This window comes from Mobula birostris, chromosome 1 (genome assembly GCF_030028105.1).
Source record: "Mobula birostris isolate sMobBir1 chromosome 1, sMobBir1.hap1, whole genome shotgun sequence".
NCBI classification, from domain to species: domain Eukaryota; kingdom Metazoa; phylum Chordata; class Chondrichthyes; order Myliobatiformes; family Myliobatidae; genus Mobula; species Mobula birostris.
The window spans coordinates 251547341-251567701 of record NC_092370.1 but is presented as its reverse complement, the minus strand read 5'-3'; the positions used below and the strand labels follow the sequence as shown (position 1 = coordinate 251567701).

The window sequence follows — 20361 nt, the reverse complement described above, 5'->3', positions numbered from 1 at the left end:
TCTCTTGTTTGTGATCAGACAAACAACTGGGTTCTGTATTTCATGCATTCACCAGAACAAAAGCCAACTAAATGCTTAACATAATAAAGAATACAGCACTCTTGGAATTACTGTATGCAAATACAAAAAATAATTTAACTAGAAAATGCGTTGATGTTAGAAGATAACACTTTCTGTAAATTCAGAGACAAACAAGCATAAGGTTATCTAAAAACGATCAATTGTTAAACTACATAAACAGGAACCACAAGGATCCACCTTAAAACCCATAGTTTAATCATTGCCATCATTGGCTGATCAGTTTTAGAATAAGCAACAGTGTTTACTTAATTCGAACAAAGCCATTGTAAGATATAATACCGATAAGCACCACATTTTTAAAACCTCCAAGGCTATACTTTGAAAGCTTGATCCTAAACAAATTCCAAGTACTGAAACACGCAATTCTCGGGACTGTTAGTACCATTATTTCCAATGCCAAAAAAAGATCTCAGAATCCTTACAATTTATATTTTCTGATCTGTGCGCCAAAAGCACAGCTTTGACAGCAAAAATGTATATATCCTGCTCCATACAGAGGCCGATAAAAACATACCACCACCTTGAAGGACAGGGCTAAGGGTGAGGAGTGGTGGGAGTTATTAAGGGAGGTTAGAAGATGGAATTTTAAAAAAACGCCCATACAGGCATAATTCTCCCAGTGAAAATGCAAATGATCTGCGATGACACACTCATACTGCACCCTAGACAAGACAGAAACAGCCAGTTTGGATATGCAGAGGTTGAAATGCAACCGACAAGATGCATTTTTTCCTTTTCTCATAACTGTCGACGTTGAACTCTTACATAAAAAGTGACTGCACTGAGGAAACGTTGGAGCGCCTTTAAAAAAACGCCGGCGCCACTATATAAACTAGCATCAGTTGGGAAGAGGAGACGTGGGAAGGCGAAGGTCTCCCTCCCCATCTCCGTCTCAGCGGAATTAAGACGGGCGCCACGAACTCTCAAAGGCAACTGGGGGCCGGGGACGTGCGCGGAGAGGGCCTGGGCGAACACCCCCACCCCCTGCAGCCTGGTTCGGGGGTGTGGGCCCGGTGGGTCGCCCCTCCTCGATAGCCTGGGCCCAAGCCCCCTCTGTAGCCTGGACTGTCCTCCCCGAAACTTTCCCCCACCCACCCCCAGCGCCTGTAGCCACTCACCGCTCCTTCCAAAGGCAAGTTTCCCCGGGTTTAGTCCGAGCACTCCAGAGCCGGTCTCAGCCCGGTCTCGGTCCCGCTCCATCCCACCCCTGTACCAAGTAATCCTCAGTAACTCATCGCCGCACAGAGCAGACCGTCTCCTGCTGCCCCACTGCCCTCCAAGCCTCTTCCCCATTGAACGGCGACCAGCCAATCAGCAGCGGCATTGCTGAGGGAGGGGGCGGCTCCCTCCTCAGAGGAGAGGGACCGCCTCCGACCTGCGCCGAGTCTCCAGCGCCCTTGGGCTCGGATTTAAAACCGGGTGCCACGGATTGCTGTAGCTTAGCAACCCCGGCCGAGCAGAGGAGAAAATAAAACGTCTTGGGTTCGCACTGATGCAGGGATTTGTTCGGCATCATTGTGCGAGGTTAACTATTGTCCAAAGTAAATTTATTATCCAAGTACATGTGGGTCGCAGTATACAACCTTGTGCAACACACATCAAAGTTGATGGTGAACGCAGCAGGCCAGGCAGCATCTCTAGCAAGAGGTACAATCGACGTTTCAGGCCGAGACCCTTCGCCTGTCCTGACGTTCACCAGCAACTTTGATGTGTGTTGCTTGAATTTCCAGCATCTGCAGAATTCCTGTTGTTTGCGTTTTTAAATACAACCTTGTGATTTATTTTCTTGCGGGCAATAACAATAAATCCAAGAATCAATGAAAGCCTGCACCCAGCAGGACGGACAAACAATCTATGAATTGTACAAATACAGATAGGAATAATAATAATAAATAAGCAATATATATTGAGAACATGAGATGAGTCTTTGAAAGTGAGTCCCCAGGTTATGGCAACACACATCAAATTTGCTGGTGAACGCAGCAGGCCAGGCAGCATCTCTAGGAAGAGGGTGACAAAGGGTCTTGACCTGAAACATCGACTGTACCTCTTCCTAGAGATGCTGCCTGGCCTGCTGCATTCACCAGCAACTTTGATGTGTGTTGCTTGAATTTCCAGCATCTGCAGATTTCCTCATGTTTGCCCTAGGTTATGGGAACAGTTCAATGTTGGGGAGAAGGCAGGAGATTGGGACTGAGAGGGAAATGGATGGGCCATGATGAAATAGTGGAGCAGACATGATGGGCCAAATGGCCTGATTCTGCTCCTATACCTTATGATTTCTGGTTCAAGAACCTGATGTTTGAAGGGCAGTAACTGGTCCTAAACCTGGTGGCAGCAGTGAGGAGAGTCTGGCCTAGATGGTGGGTTCCATGAATCGGGATGCTGCTCTCTTGTGACAGCACTCCGTGTAGATGTGCTCAATGGTTAGTGTGGTTAGAAATGATTATTTAATTAATCCCAAATTAATCAGCCCTCAGTAGAGATAAAAAGATCTGCTTACTGATGGAGTACAGTGCTGGTAGATTCTAATTGGATTATAGATGATCTGTTTCACTACATTTTGCTACAGAAGTTCAGTTGAAAGTAGAAATAGAGCTAATGCAATTGAAACAACACACAAAAAGCTGGAGGAATGCAGCGGGTCATATTTACACTTACTTATTACACGTACATCATGATATGCAGTGTAATATGCTGTTCGCATTGACACCCAGGGATATGCTGGGGACAGTCTGCAAGTGTCGCACACACATTCCGATGCCAACATAGAATGGCCACAATGTTCAGCACAACAACACACAGTGCAGAACATACAAGCAGCAACATCGACACACTGTTTCCCACACACACAATCAACCCTGGGAACAGGCTGCCTCGCGTCCTTGGGTCTCCTACCAGACTTGACCTTCCGGTCTCTACCTCCAGACTCGTGACTTCAAACTTCGACCTTTCTGGCTTTCTACCACCGGCTCACTGAGTTTTGGACTTTGACTTTCGGCTTTGACCTCTGAACTTTGCCACCCTCTGGGTATTAACCCTAGGGCTTTCTGATCATGGGTTTGACCTTTGGACCTTGATCCCAGGACACGCCAATCACGCATTTAACCTTCAGAACAAAGAACATCAATCAGTACAGCACAGGAACAGGACATTTGGCCCACAGTGTTATTCTGAATCAATAAAATCAGGAATCAAATGGCCAATTTATCTAATCCCTTCTGCCTACACAATGTCCATATCCCTCCATTTTCCTCACATTCCTGTGCCTAGCTAAACACCTCTGAAAAGTCTCTAATGTATCTGACTCTACCACCACCCCAGGCAGCACATTCCAGACACCCACCATTTCCTGTGTAAACAAAACCTACCCCTCACATCTCCTTTGAAATTATCCTCTCTCACCTTAAATGCATGCCTTCGGATATTAGACATTCCAGCTCTGAGAAAAAGATACAGTGTGGCTACTCTATCTGTGCCTGTCATAATATAATGAACTTCTATCAGATCTCTCCTCAGCCTCTGCTGCTCCAGAGAAAACAACCCGTTTGTCCAGCCTCTCATTAAAGCACATGCCCTCTAATCCAGACAGCATCCTGATACACCTCTTCTGCACCCTCTCAAAACCCCGGACACCTTTTCTATAATGCGGCTCAATGGAACCAGCCTCCGGGATTGTTGATTTACAACCACAGAGTGCCTGGGTCAGACTGCATCTGTGGAGGGAACTGTAGAGTCATCGTTTCGACACAGATTTTTCACCTGGACTCCTCTGGCACTTTACAACCAGGTGGAATGAACACTGACTTTGTGTTCTTTCCTCTCCTCCATCACATGAACAGAAAGTAGTTTGATGGACTCACGAACACACACAAAGTGCAGCAACTCAGTGGGTCAGGCAGCATCTATGGAAAGGAATGATCAGTCGATATTTTGGGCCAAGACCCTTCATCAGGATTGGATAGGAAGGGAGAGGAAGGGCTCATTGTTGTGTGTGTTTTTTTTAACAACATGATCTTCCTTGAGCTATGATATCCTTATTTGTCTTGTAGACATTAGGCAGGTGTTCTTCCCACTTTAAATAAATTTATAATTTACACTATATATATTTAACTCCAACTTACAACATTAAATACACCCTATATTTCACTCAGAGTTTGAAGAGGTTTGGTATGTCACCAAAGATACTGACAAATCAAATTTCTACAGATGTACCATGGAGAGCATCCTAACTGTCACAGCACCAACTGGTATGGACGGGCTACTGTACAGGATTGAAATAAGCTGCAGAGAGTTATAAACTCAGTCAGCTCCAACATGGGCACTAGCCTCCATAGTATCCAGAAAATTTTCAAGGTGTGATGCTTCAAAAAGGCAGCATCCATCATTCAGGAACCCCCTCACCCAGGCCATGCCAGGTTCTCATTGCTACCATCAAAGAGCAGGTAAATACTCCTGAAGCCACACACTCAATGATCCAGGAACAGCTCCTTCTCCTCTGCCACTTTATTTCTGAATGGGCATTGAACCCATGAACACTACCTCACTACACTTCTATTTCTATTTTTACACTACTTCAGTGCCTACAAAAAGCATTCACCCCCTTGGAAGTTTTTATGTTTTATTGTTTTACAACATTGAATCACAGTGGATTTAATTGGGCAGTTTTGACACTGATCAACAGAAAAAGACACTTATGTGTCAAAGTGAAAACAGATCTCTACAAAGTGATCTAAATTAATTACAAATATAAAACACAAAATAATTGATTGCATAAGTATTCACCCCCTTTAAAATGATGCACCAAATCATCACTGGTGCAGCCAATTGGTTTTAGAAGTCACATAATTAGTTAAATGGAGATCACCATGAAGTCAATGTGTTTCAATTGATCGTAGTAAAATCTGGAAGGTCTAACTGCTGATTAAAGAAGGTTATATGATTGTTACTGAAATAGAGAAGGTTGAGTTACCGACTTGGTTATTTGCCGCAATTCGTAATCAAGATAATGAAGATAATGAAGTGAAGAGGCTAAACAATGTAGGATAAGATTCTAAGTGAATACCCTAATGGGTTGGAAGCCAGCTGTAGCAATGATAGTATTAGTGATGTTGTTTTCCTTGTGTGAATTTAAGAAAGCTATTAATAGTTCAGGTCAGATGGCTCCAGGAAGGGATGATATATGTTATTGTATGTTTAAACATATGGCTGACAACTCTCTTGCATCATATTTGGAGTTTAGGCCACCATGAATTTTTGAATCATGTTTAGAGTTTACACCATCATGAAAAATGGCAGTAGTAGTACCTATTGTAAAACTTGGGAGACCCCTGTTGGATTCTTCTAGTTATTGACCAGTATCATTAACGTCCCATTTCTGTAAACTCATGGAATGTATGGTAATACAGCGGTTGAATTATATTTTGGAAACAAGAGGTGATATAGCATTTTATCAGAGTGGATTTCAGAAGGGTAAAATAACATTGGATTCAGTTTTATATATGGAAGATGATATTAGTAAAGTGTAGGTAAATAAAGAAGTTGTAATCGCAGTATTCTTTGATATAGAAAAAGGATATGACATGTTATGCAGGGATATCTTCTGATTAAATTATGGAAATTAAGAGTGAGAGGAAGGCTATATGATTTTTTTCTGAATTTTTTATTTGGACACTCTATGCAGGTAAGGGTATGAAAGGTATATTCGGGCTTCTATGAGATAGAGAATGTATTTCACAAGGCAGTATTTGCAGCCCTTTATTGTTTAATATTATGATTAATGGTATTTTCTGTGAGATGGGCACTGGGGTACAGAAATCATCTTTTGCAGATGATGGAGGTTTATGGACCAGAGGAAAAAAATTCAATTTAACTATATATAGGATACAATTAGTGATTAATAAGGTTGAACAGTGGACAAATAGATGGAGTTTTAAGCTTTCTGTAGCTAAAATGCAAGTTATATACTTTACGAAGAGGATCAATAGACCTACACTTAATTTGAAATTAAATAGTCAAACTCCTGAAGAAGTGTCAGTGGTAAGAGTTCTTGGCGTGTGGCTGGATAATAAGGTGACATGGAAGCACCATATCAGTAAGATAACTGACAGATGTAAAGGGGCATTAAATATCCCTGGGTGTCTGTGTGGGTTTTCTTGGGGTGCTACACGAAGACCTCTGTGACCATTTCTATTTGTTTAATTAGATTGGTACTTGATTATGGTTGTGTGGCTTATGGATCAGCTTCTTCAAATTTAAAATGTTCGGATCTGACACAAACTCAGGCTTTAAGACGGCGTTGTGTTGTATCTGCTGTTTCAGCTTTACTGGTTACCCTTACAGTTGTGGAGGATGAAGTTGTTGTTAACATACTGGGTTAACTTGAGGGGGCAGAGGAATGATCACCCTGATAAAAGTGTGTTGGAAGACTATTGGGATCATCAAGAGAAGAATGTTTTTAGTTTTGGGTGACTGGGTTCTCATCACGCTAGGAATATAGGTTTGCTGGATTATGTAATTTGTTCCACTGTAGCTTTCTCAGTAATCACACTTCAGTTTTTTCCAATGGCCTTAGTTGATTTTAGGTTGCGTGATTTCACGAAATCCGAGGATCCTGATATGCCTGAGAGTCTGTTGGTTTATCAGTATGTTAAGGAAGATTATTGTGATCTGTTGACCATTTTTACTGATGGATCAAAAGATAATTTAACAGGGAATGTCAGTGTGGCCGTCTTTGCAGGTAACGATAAAGAAACGTCTTACTAGCTATCTATCAGTGTATACTGCAGAACTGGTTGCCATCATTTTGGGCTTGCAGTGGTGAAGAAAATCTGTCCTTGCAAAGTTATAATTTGTTCAGATTCTTTTTTGGTTTTGACTAGTCATAAAATAGGTCATTCTAGCAGTAGGACTGATTTACAGCTGGAAACTCTTCAAACTTTATTTCACATTCAAAGTATTGGTCTACATGTCCTCTTCTTATCGGTCCCTGCACACAGAGGTGTGGAGGGGAATGAGCGGGTTGATTATTTGGCCAAAAAAGCTGTTAAAAGTTCATCTGTGGATATAGACCTTCCAAGTCTCAAATCAGGAGCTAAGGGGTTGGTGGGGCTAACAATCGGGGAAATATGGCAAGACTTGTGGGAGAATGGGTATAAGGGGAGACACTTTTACAGAATGCACAGAACTGTTGGATTGCTGGGAGAAAGGGTAAGACCAGAAGGGATGGAATTATATTGATTTGACTTAGAATTGGGTATACTATTCCTTGTGTCTTGATGGAAAACATCACTTTGGGCTGTGTAGGTTTTGTCATCATTATGAAACAGTTGAACACATTCTTTTACACTTGAAGCATCTCAGGTTAAAAGAAAGCAAATGCAGGCTGCACTACTAGATTTGGGGCTTGACAGTATCCATTTAAAAAGTTTTACCAAGTTATGGGAGTGACCTTAATTTAATTCACAATATTGTCTTTCATTATTTAAAATCTAAAGGGCTTTCTGAGGTAATTTAGTTTTAAGTTGATAAAGAACTAGTAGGGGTTTTATTTCCCAACTCTCCAGTCCAGTTGGTGGCAGTAATGCACCTTTAAGTTGGACTGCCAACTGCCAACCGCCATTAAAATTCATTGTCATTGTGGTCGTCAGAAGAGGAAAGAGGTTCGTTCAGCTGCTGGTGAGTTAGTATCTTGGCTAAAACTACACCATGAAGACAAAAGAACACCCTAAACAACTCTGTGAAAAGGTTATGGAAAAGCACAAACCTGGAAATCCTGGAGGAAAACCAGATGCAGCCTGCAAGAGAACTGTGACTTGGGAGAAGATTTGTTTTTCAGAAAGACCATGACCCCAAGCATAAAGCCAAAGCTACGGAGGAATGGCTTAAAAACACAAAGTTAATGTCCTTGAGTGACCAAGTCAGAGTCCAGACCTCAATCCAATTGAGAATCTGTGTCTGGACTTGAAAAGGGCTGTTCACTCATGACCCTCATGCAATGTGACCGTGCTTGAGCAGTTTAGAAAAGAAGAATGGGGAAAACTGCAGTGTCCAGATGTGCAAAGCTGATAGAGACCTATCCACACAGACTCAAGTCTGTAATTAGTGCATACACTAAATAATGACTTGAAGCGGGTGACTAAACACATTGGTGAAGGTGGAGCAGTAGATGTCGTGTAAATGGATTTCAGCAAGGCATTTGATAAGGTACCCCATGCAAGGCTTATTGAGAAAGTAAGGAGGCATGGGATCCAAGGGGACATTGCTTTGTGGATCCAGAACTGGCTTGCCCACAGAAGGCAAAGTGTGGTTGTAGACGGGTCATATTCTGTATGGAGGCCAGTGACCAGTGGTGTGCCGAGGGGGGTCTGTTCTGTGACCCCAACTCTTTGTGATTTTTATAAATGACCTGGATGAAGTGGAGGGATGAGTTAGTAAATTTGCTGATGACACAAAGGTTGGAGGTGTTGTGGATAGTGTGGAGGGCAGTCAGAGGTTACAGCGGGACATTGATGGGATAAAAAAATGGACTGAGAGTTGACAGATGGAGTTCAATCCAGATAAGTGTGAGGTGGTTCATTTTGGTAGGTCAAATATGATGGCAAAATTTAGTATTTATGGTACGACTCTTGGCAATGTGGAGGATCGGAGGGATCTTGGGGTCCATGTCCATAGGACACTCAAAGCTGCTGTGCAGGTTGACTAAGAAGGCATTCGGTGCATTGGCCTTCATCAATCGTGGGATTGAGTTTAGGAATCGAGAGGTAATGCTGCAGCTATATAGGACCCTGGTCAGACCCCACTTGGAGTACTGTGCTCAGTTCTGGTCGCCTCACTAGAGGAAGGACGTGGAAACCATAAAAAGGGTGCAGAGGAGATTTACAAGGATGTTGCCTGGATTGGGGATCATGCTTTATGAGAATAGGTTGAGTGAACTCAGCCTTTTCTCCTTGGAGCGACAGAGGATGAGAGGTGACCTGATAGAGGTGTATAAGATGATGAGAGGCATTGATCGTGTGGATAGTCAGAGGCTTTTTCCCAGGGCTGAAATGGCTAGTACGAGAGGGCACAGTTTTAAGGTGCTTGGAAGGAGGTACAGAGGAGATGTCAGGGGTAAGTTTTTTTACACAGAGAGTGGTGAGTGTGCGTAATGGACTGCTGGCGGCAGTGGTGGAGGCGGATATAATAGGGTCTTTTAAGAGACTCCTGGACAGTTACAAGGGGTGATTGATAAGTTTGTGGCCTAAGGTAGAAGGAGTCAATTTTATCAAACCTAGCACATTTATTTTTCAACATAGTCCCCTCCTACATGTACACACCTAGTCCAGCGGTCGTGGAGCATACGGATCCCTTCTTTGTAGAAGTGGTCCACAGCAGGGGTGATTGATAAGTTTGTGGCCTAAGGTAGAAGAAGATGAGTTATACAGCTCTCGTTATGTGCACATGCAGTTCAACTCTCTGAGTGAAAATGCAGAAACTTTGAAGTTAATAACTCATCTCCTTCTACCTTAGGCCACAAACTTATCAATCACCCTGCTGTAGACCACTTTCCAGAGGTCCAAGACGCTGACTTCTACAAAGAAGGGATCCATATGCTCCACGATTGCTGGACTAAATGTGTAAATGTAGGAAAAACAAATGTGCTAGGTTTTCTAAAATTGACTCCTTGTACTGTACCTTAGGCCACGGACTTATCAATCACCCCTCGTCTATGGAGCTCATAAAAATAGAGGGCTATGGGTAACCCTCAGTAATTTCTCAGGTAAGGACATGTTTGGCACAGCTTTGTGGGCTGAAGGGCCTGTATTGTGTAGGTTTTCTCTGTTTTTATGTTTCTCTATGTTTCTAATTATGTAATCAATTATTTTGAGTTTAATAATTGCAATAAAGTTAGAACAATTTGTAGAAATTTCTTTGCACTTTGACACAAAAGATTACTTTCTGTTGGTCAGTGTATACTTCCTGTAATTCAGTTTTTTCAATTATTATATAATTTCATTGTACTGCTGCCACAAAGACCACCAATTGCACAACATATGCCAGTGATATTAAAGCAACACACATCAAAGTTGCTGGCGAACGCAGCAGAAAAAGGAGAGTGAGGGAAAGAATGTGTGCATAAAAATAAGTAACAGATGGGGTACGAGGGGGAGGTGGGGCATTAGCGGAAGTTAGAGAAGTCGATGTTCATGCCATCAGGTTGGAGGCTACCCAGACGGAATATAAGGTGTTGTTCCTCCAACCTGAGTGTGGCTTCATCTTTACAGTAGAGGAGGCCGTGGATAGACATGTCAGAATGGGAATGGGATGTGGAATCATTCTTTCTCTCACTCCCCTTTTTCTCCCTCTGTCCCTCTGATTGTACCCCTTGCCCATCCTCTGGGTTCCCCACCCCGTTGTCTTTCTTCGCAGACCTCCTGTCCCATGATCCTCTCGTATCCCCTTTTGCCTATCACCTGTCCAGCTCTTGGCTCCATCCCTCCCCCTCCTGTCTTCTCCTATCATTTTGGATCTCCCCCTCCCCCTCCAACTTTCAAATCCCTTATTCACTCTTCCTTCAGTTAGTCCTGACGAAGGGTCTCGGCCTGAAATGTCGACTGCACCTCTTCCTACAGATGCTGCCTGGCCTGCTGCGTTCACCAGCAACTTTGATGTGTGTTGCTTGAATTTCCAGCATCTGCAGAATTCCTGTTGTTTCCAGTGATATTAAACCTATTTCTGATTCAAATTCAAAGTACATTTATTCTCAAAGAACATATAAATTATACAAGTTTAAATTTGTTTACAGCTGTTGCAAAGCAAGGAACCCAAAAGAACTCAATTAAAAAAATAAAGACCAACACTCAATGCACGCAGAGAAAGAGGAAAGAAAACCAAAACAAGCAAACAATAGAAGCTAGTAACAACAACAGCTTTGCAAAGCAAATTGAGTCCTTGGATCCAAATTCCTGGAGTAGCCCAGAGTCGGGTTCAGTATTCAGTTCATCGTATCAGTGGGGTAAGTTGTCTCAAAGCTCACAGACATGAAGCCATTCTCAACCTCTTCAAATCAGCTTGGTGCCCGGAGTGATCTTCCCTTGCCCGACTCTCGACACCCTGGCTTTCCAGTCTATCTGGGCTGGTGTTTAGATTGTCAGACAGTGGGTTGTAGCTCGCATTAGGGCCTGGGATCTGCCACAGTGAATCACTACGAGCCTAGGACAAGCTGCACAACAATTTGCTCAGCTAATTCTGATTCTCCTTGTTCAATAACATTTACAGTCATCATTACTATATAATCAATCAGTGTATAATTTATTTTCTCAATGTATACATGTTGGTCCAGGGCCTCTTTTGTCAAGATGAGGCCTCTCTCAGGGTGCAGGAGCAACACCTCCTATTCTATCTAGATAACCTCCAATTGATGGCATGAACATTGATTTCACCAGCTTCTGGTAGTTTTTCCCCTCCTCCCTTTCCTCTTCTTCAATTCCCCACTCTGACCTATTCCTCTTCTCCTCACCTCCCTATCGCCACCCTCAGGGTCCCTGTCTCAAGAGTATCAGCTCTGCTTTGAGTTTTGCAGCCCTGTCTCAAGATTCCCAGGGCCATCAGTTGCCAGCCCTGGGGAGGGAGGTGCTATCATGAGCTATAGAGCGTGGGCTTCTCGGTTTCTTGTGTCTGTATTTACTTAACAAGAGTCTTAAGCCCTTGTGCTTTCTGTTTAATCTTGTCAAGTTATTTGTGACTGGCACGGGTTTTCAGCCATCCGTGATTATTTAAAGTGGACCCTCAATTAGCACTTATGGTGGGGTCCTAGTGATTGTGCGTTTTGAGAATGATTCATCATGCGTTGCTCAGTCAAGCCACTGCAGTTCAGCTGGAGTTCTGATGAATAAACTCTTGCTTCTGTCTCTACAGGGGAGCTTCCGTTCCTCCAAACCTGGGTTCAGTTTTCTGTCAGCACACACCATTTCCAACACACAAGTGTAAAGGAAGATGAAATAATTGTTACTCCAGATCCAATGCAGCACAAAATTACCAAAATAAGATAAAGAACACAATAATAAAAAAACACAATAAATATAAATACATCAGATAGCTTATAAAATAGATGTAGACCTGAAGTTGTTCTAAGATCAGATTGATTGGCTATTTCATGTATGTTACCATAGGCACAGTGTATAAGGGTATTTTATAAGGTACAAAATGAGGTCACAGAAGTATCACAAGAAGTATTCAGGTGAGAAAAGAATTTTGATGGAGAGAAATAAAGTGGTGGCCTACCAAGCACTGGCAGAATTAGATAAATAAAGTTCAATGCAGTTTGGAATTAGAAATGATTATAGCGACATGCTTTTAATGGCAGAAAAAGAGTCAAGAAGTTTAGGGTAATGGGAGGGCTTTGAGAGTCATTGCACCTGATGAGAGAAAATTAGCAGGGGAATGAGAAAACAATCTCTGAGAGACAATAATTCAATTAAAACTGAATTTTACTATCTTCAGCTTCCTTTTCCAACATGGCCCTATATTTGTGTCTACAGTGTACACACTTTATTTTCACATTTTTAAAAATTTTATCTAGAGATGCAGTGTGGTACAGGCACTTTCAGCCCAATGAGCTGCAGTCCCCAGCAACTTTCAGCCAATGAGCCGCACTCCCCAGCCACCTTCAGCCAATGAGCCGCACTCCCCAGCCACCTTCAGCCAATGAGCCGCACTCCCCAGCAACTTTCAGCCAATGAGCCGCACTCCCCAGCAACTTCCAGCCCAATGAGCCGCAGTCCTCAGCAACTCACCCATTTAACACAAACTGAATCACTGGACAATTTCCAACTCTTGTTCTCGAAGCTGGTTCCACACTCTCACCACCCTCTGAGTGAAGAATTTTCCCCTCACGTTACCCTTAAACATTTTACCTTTCACCCTTAACCCATGACCTCTAGTTCTAGTCTCACCCAACCTGAATGGAAAAAGCCTGCTTGCATTTGCTCTATCTATATCTCTCATAATTTTGTGCATCTTCGTCAATTGTAGAATACATCTTCTGGTGCTAAATGGACACGTCTTCAGTGATAAACCCGGGGTCATAGGGTGTTTCGGGTCTTTAATCATCAGATAACCTTGACCGGGCGACCCAGCCAGGGGTGATCAGCCCCCGACTTGTGTCCAAGTGGCGCACTAATCCGCGGATCCCCCTCCGGATCCACAGTCACCGCGGGGCCTTTTCAGCAGCCTCCAGAATGTTCTTGGTGGCTCTTCTGCTCTGCAGTCCTTTAACTCCAGGGAGTTTTAGAATGAATGGCCAGCAAAGCCCTGGCACCCAACTTCAACTGGCTCACAGCCAGCTCTCCAGCCATTGCTCCAGCATTCTGCAACAAGATCTGTGTATCTAGCCCTCTTGCACTCGTTGGTCTCTTCAATCCGGTCTTCCCAGGGGACAGTAAGTTCCAGAAGGACCACTTGCCTTGTACCGATATTAACACCATGTCTGGGCAGAGCATAGTAGCTGCGATGTTCTCTGGGAACTTGAGCTGCCTTCCTAGGTGGATTTGGAGCTGCCAGTCTCATGCAGTGGCAAGAAGCCATCCCAAGGAGCTGGGTCGATGTTGAGCCTTCTCCCCCGCTCTTATAAAGATGATGGACTGTTTGGGAGTGTGCTGACTTCTGCTGTCTTGAACCGCTGTGCTGATTGTGTCCGCCATAGACCTTAGGACTTGGTCATGATGCCAGCGATATCGCCCTTCCCCCAATGCCTTTGGGCAGCAACTTAGGATATGCTCCAAGGTGCCCCTCTTCTGGCACAGTTGGCATGCTGGAGTGTTTGCCATGCCCCACCTGTGCAGGTTGCCCGGGCTTGGGAGAACGTCATAGACTGATTGGATGAGAAACTTGATGTGCAATGGTTCGGCTCTCCAGAGCTCTGCCCAGGTGAACTTGTGAGGTTCCGCATGCTCCTGTCTAGTCCAGGCGCCTTGTTTGTACATGCCGGCCATCTTGCTGTATTGTTCTTCCTCCACTTCTGCTCGTATCTCCTTCTGAACCAGTTGACACTTCTCCTTTCCACGGGTTTTGTCATAGCGTGGTTTGGGAAACAGCCTGGTCCTGCCTGCCCACCGTCACAGTGCCCACCAAACTGTTGTGCCGCAGCCGTGCCTCCGCTCTGTCGACAGCTTCCTGTGCCTGTCACTTCCTGCCGGTCTTTACGCGGATTCCTGCTGAAGCGACTTTAACATCAGCGGAGTCTCCGTACATCATAACCTCCCTGGCACGAGTGACTCTGAATTCCTCTGATAGGCCGCTGATAGGGAGCTGCAGCTTGGTGGAATGCCCATACAGGTCAATGCTGCTTAAAGTCCGGGGCAGTGCCAACCACCTCCGGAGAAACTGACTGATGGTCTTCTCCAGAGCCTCCGCTGTTGACATTGGCACCTCGTAGACCAGAAGGGGCCAGAGTGGCATTGGCAGGACTCCGTGTTGGTACATCCAGGCTTTGAATTTTCCTGGAAGCCCCGATTTCTCAATCGCGGTGAGCCAGGTTATCAAGTCGCTCCTCGTTTGTTGAAGTGCGGCTGTGTCCTTCAGGGAACTGTTGAAGATCTTGCCCAGGCTCTTGACTGGTTTTCCTGTCACCATTGGAATCTGGATCCCTCCCAGGGTAAAGCGGAACTGGTTGGCCACTCTTCCCTCCTTCAGGACCAGAGACCTGGATTTGGCTGGTTTAAAGGTCATCCTTGCCCATGAGATGAGCCATTCCAGCCCTTGAAGGAGCCATCTGCACCCAGGGACAGACGTTACCAACACCGTCAGGTCGTCCATGAATGCTCTTATGGGGGCTGCTGAGTACTAGATCTAGACTTGGGGCCTCTACGTTCCACCTCCGCTGACTTGACAATCATGTTCATGACCAGTGAGAAGAGTGACACCGAGATTGTGCAGCCAGTGATTATGCCCTTCTCCAGCCGATGCCAGGCGGATGTTAGTGACCCTGAGGAGACTCTCAACCTGAAGTTGCTGTAATAGTCCAGAATGAGGTTTCATATCATCTCTGGAACATGGTGTCTTGTCAGTGCTGCTTCAATGAGCTTGTGTGGGATGGACCCATAGGCGTTGGTTCAGTCTAGCCAGAGTGCTGCAAGGTCTCCTCTGTTCTCCCTTGCCTCCCGGATCAGCTGGGTCACCACTCCTGTGTGCTCTAGGCATCCAGGTACTCCTGGGACTCCCCCCTTCCGTACTGAGGTGTCTGTGTGTCCATTCTTCAACAGGAATTCAGTTAAACATTGGGCCACAATCTTGAAGAAGATCTTCCCTTCAACACTAAACAGTGAGATAATATGAAACTGCTCGATGTTGCTTGAGTCCTCTTCTTTTGGTATCCAAACACTGTCCACGTGCCTCCACTGAACTACGACCTGTCCTCTCCGCCAGATCACCTTTAGGATCTTCCAGAGTCACACAAGGAGCCTTGGGCCCTGCTTGTAGACTTTGTAAGGCACTCCGCTGGGGCCGGGGCGGAACTTGCTCTTGCTGCTTTGACTGCTTCTTTGACCTCCTTCAGGGGGGGTTCAGAGATGCTGAACTGGGTCACCGGTTACATAGAACATAGAATAGTACAGCACAGTACAGGCCCTTTGGCCCACAATGTTGTGCTGACCCTCAAACCCTGCCTCCCATATAAGCCCCCACCTTAGATTCCTCCATATACCTGTCTAGTAGTCTCTTAAACTTCACTAGTGTATCTGCCTCCACCACTGACTCAGGCAGTGCATTCCACGCACCAACCACTCTCTGAGTAAAAAACCTTCCTCTAATATCCCCCTTGAACCTCCCACCCCATACCTTAAAGCCATATCCTCTTGTATTGAGCAGTGGTGCCCTGGGGAAGAGGCGCTGGCTATCCCTTCTATCTATTCCTCTTATTATCTTGTACACCTCTATCATGTCTCCTCTCATCCTCCTTCTCTCCAAAGAGTAAAGTCCTAGCTCCCTTAATCTCTGATCATAATGCATACTCCCTAGACCAGGCAGCATCCTGGTAAATCTCCTCTGTACCCTTTCCAATGCTTCCACATCCTTCCTATAGTGAGGTGACCAGAACTGGACACAAAACTCCAAGTGTGGCCTAACCAGACTTTTATAGAGCTTTTATAGAGCTGCATCATTACATCTTAAACTCTATCCCTCAACTTATGAAAGCTAACACCCCATAAGCTTTCTTAACTACCCTATCCACCTGTGACGCAACTTTCAGGGATCTGTGGACATGTACCCCGAGATCCCTCTGCTCCTCCACACTACCAAGTATCCTGCCATTTACTTTGTACTCTGCCTTGGAGTTTGTCCTTCCAAAGTGTACCACCTCACACTTCTCCGGGTTGAACTCCATCTGCCACTTCTCAGCCCACTCCTGCATCCTATCAATGTCTCTCTGCAATCTTTGAAAATCCTCTACACTATCTACAACACCACCAACCTTTGTGTCATCTGCAAACTTGCCAACACACCCTTCTACCCCCACATCCAGGTCGTTAATAAAAATCACGAAAAGTAGAGGTCCCAGAACAGATCCTTGTGGGACACCACTAGTCACAATTCTCCAATCTGAATGTACTCCCTCCACCACAACCCTCTGCCTTCTGCAGGCAAGCCAATTCTGAATCCACCTGGCCAAACTTCCCTGGATCCCATGCCTTCTAACTTTCTGAATAAGCCTACCATGTGGAACCTTGTCAAATGCCTTACTAAAATCCATATAGATCACATCCACTGCACTACCCTCATCTATATGCCTGGTCACCTCCTCAAAGAACTCTATCAGGCTTGTTAGACATGATCTGCCCTTCACAAAGTCATGCTGACTGTCCCTGATCAGACCATGATTCTCTAAATGCCTATAGATCCTATCTCTAAGAATCTTTTCCAACAGCTTTCCCACCACAGACATAAGGCTCACTGGTCTATAATTACTCGGACTATCCCTACTACCTTTTTTGAACAAGGGAACAACATTCGCCTCCCTCCAATCCTCCGGTACCATTCCCGTGCACAACGAGGACATAAAGATCCTAGCCAGAGGCTCAGCAATCTCTTCTCTTGCCTCGTGGAACAGCCTGGGGAATATTCCATCAGGCCCCGGGGACTTATCCGTCCTATTGTATTTTAACAACTCCAACACCTCCTCTCCCTTAATATCCACATGCTCCAGAACATCAACCTCACTCATATTGTCCTCACCATCATCAAGTTCCCTCTCATTGGTGAATACCGAAGAGAAGTATTCATTGAGGACCTCGCTCACTTCCACAGCCTCCAGGCACATCTTCCCACCTTTATCTCTAATCGGTCCTACCTTCACTCCTGTCATCCTTTTTTTCTTCACATAATTGAAGAATGCCTTGGGGGTTTCCTTTACCCTACTCGCCAAGGCCTTCTCATGCCCCCTTCTTGCTCTTCTCAGCCCCTTCTTAAGCTCCTTTCTTGCTTTCCTATATTCCTCAATAGACCCAGCTGATCCTTGCTTCCTAAACCTCATGTATGCTGCCTTCTTCCTCCTGACTAGATTTTCCACCTCACTTGTCACCCATGGTTCCTTCACCCTACCATTCTTTATCTTCCTCACCGGGACAAATTTATCCCTTACATCCCGCAAGAGATCTCTAAACATTGACCACATGTCCATAGTACATTTCCCTGCAAAAACATCATCCCAATTCACACCCGCAAGTTCTAGCCTTATAGCCTCATAATTTGCCTTTCCTCAATTAAAAATTTCCTGTCCTCTTTGATTCTATCCTTTTCCATGATAATTATAAAGGCCAGGGAGCGGTGGTCACTGTCCCCCAGATGCTCACCCACTGAGAGATCTGTGACCTGACCCGGTTCATTACCTAATACTAGATCTAGTATGGCATTCCCCCTGGTTGGTCTGTCCACATACTGTGACAGGAATCCATCCTGGACACACTTAACAAATTCTGCCCCATCTAAACCCTTGGAATTAATCAGGTGCCAATCAATATTAGGGAAGTTAAAGTCACCCATGATAACAACCCTGTTATTTTTGCACCTTTCCAAAATCTGCCTCCCAATCTGCTCCTCTGTATCTCTGCTGCTACCAGGAGGCCTATAGAATACCCCCAATAGAGTAACAGCTCCCTTCCTCTTCCTGACTTCCACCCATATTGACTCAAAAGAGGATCCTGCTACATTACCCACCCTTTCTGTAGCTGTAATAGTATCCCTGACCGGTAATACCACCCCTCCTCCCCTTTTTCCGCCCTCTCTATCCCTTTTAAAGCACTGAAATCCAGGAATATTGAGAATCCATTCCTGCCCTGGTGCCAGTCAAGTCTCTGTAATGGCCACTACATCATAATTCCATATATGTATCCAAGCTCTGAGTTCATCACCTTTGTTCCTGATGCTTCTTGCATTGAGGTACACACATTTCAGCCCTTCTACCTTACTGTCTTTACACCGTTTATTCTGCTTCTCTTTCCTCAAAGCCTCTCTGGAGGTGTCACCAGTGCCTCACACGGGCTGAGGTCCTGCTCTCTCGAGGTGTCACTGAAACTGATACTGACGTATCCCCCTGGCCAGCCTCAGGGTCGCTCGGCTCGCTGCCGTCCAGGGAAACAGCCCTCAGCCCCGCCAAACTGGATAGTTAGTTTGTGTGGATGCTGTGTGATGTACCCCACCCCGCCAAAATAACAGACAATACACCAGATACAATTAAATGAATTACAGTTTACAGATATTACTGGAACTATATAATTAATAGAGATAAAATATAAAAGGCACCACACTTATCAAAGTTCAATCTCTTTGTGCACAAACAGTTGGAGCTCGGGACCCTCCTTCTTCACCCTACGACCCCTCGGACCACCTCAACCTGCCACCTGGGACCAACAACAGTGGTCGACCAGACACTCCACACGAGTCCGTCTCCGTCTCCTCTCCTTGCCGAACACCCTGGACCTTGGACTCTCGCTCGGGGTCCGACCTCATTAGCCGACTCACAGCACCTTGTCCATCCTCTCTCTCTCTCTCTCCCGCCTTCTGCCCAAAAACCCGCGCATCACAATAACTTACAGACACACTAGAAAGAATAACATCTATCCCAATTGGTTCGTTCGCTCTATTATCACTAATCTAACCCAAACAAACTGCTAGCACCAGAACTTTCTCAGCAGTTAACATAACAAAGAAGCCATTTTAATTAGCCTATGCAGTAACATAAGAGACGAAACCCCTTTGCACTGAGGTGGTGGTTTATCTCCTCTGCAGAACAAGTGAGGTGGCCACTTTGCCTCTGCCCTAGTATCCTCTTGATGAAGTCCAAGGGATTGGTAATGAAAGCGCTGCGCTTTCGGGCCCTCTCCTTGCCCTTCCTTCGGTGCCACTCAGCCCACCTGAGTGTGATGAGCCGCCTCCTCATGATATCCATGAGGTCTGACAGGACAGTTTTCTCCTTCTCCTTGGCCAGCTTAAATTGATGCTTCAGAGATTTGAGTTCTCATCTCTGCTGGCTGATCTTCAGTTCCCGCCGGTTTGGTCTCGCTGGATTACTTGTTTCATGCTTTTCCTTGACGCCAAACTGTTCTGAGCCTATGCTCGTTATGAGGGTACACATAGTCCGGAGCTTCTGGTCAGCATTGCCCTTCGATATCGGCCCCAGAATCTTGTCTACATCCTCATCCAACTGGAGCCACTCCTTCTTGTTAGCGGCAGGCCACCTCACCTGACACTGTTCCGACTTTCTGCTTACTGGGGGAACTGGGAATAGTTCACAAGGTGTAGGATAGGTATGTTCCACGGATGAAAAAGTTCTCAAATGGCAGGGGTAGGCAACCGTGGCTGACAACAGAAGCTAAGGATGGCATAAAAGCCAAGGAAAGAGCATACAGTATAATGTAGCAAAAATGAGTGGGAAGTTGGATGATGGGGAAGCTTTTAACATCCAACAAAAAACAGCTAAAAAATCTATCAGAAGATGAAATATGAGGGCAGACTAGCCAATAATATAAAGCAAGATACCAGAAGTTTTTTTCAATTATATAAATAGTGGAAGGGAGGAGAGAGTTGATATTGGACCACTATGTTTCAATGAGTTTCAATGAGGTCGCCCCACATTCTTCCAAATTCCAGTGAGTACAGGCACAAAGCTGCTAAATCTGCTAATCACTCCTCTGGTGCTGGCTGTCCACTCTATCTATTCCTCGTAATGCAGGTTTCCCCCGACATCCGAAGGGAGAGCGTTCCTATGAAACGGTTCTTAAGCCGAAATGTTGTAAAGTGAAGAAG

At 45.0% G+C, this 20361-nt stretch overlaps 1 protein-coding gene and 1 pseudogene across 6 annotated transcripts in view; both read right to left on the bottom strand.

Moving 5' to 3' along the window:
* btbd7 (BTB (POZ) domain containing 7) overlaps positions 1-1349 on the bottom strand; it is a 107532-nt gene extending 106183 nt beyond the window's left edge. For all 6 annotated transcript variants that reach the window (XR_011888128.1, XM_072274711.1, XM_072274705.1 and 3 more), the window contains exon 1: positions 1200-1349. The gene's annotated coding sequence lies outside the window, so the exon portion shown is untranslated. The remainder of the gene's footprint in view (positions 1-1199) is intronic.
* Positions 1350-13172: 11823 nt separating this feature from the next.
* Positions 13173-19690, bottom strand: LOC140194125 (uncharacterized; annotated as a pseudogene).
* Between the last annotated feature and the right edge of the window lie 671 nt (positions 19691-20361).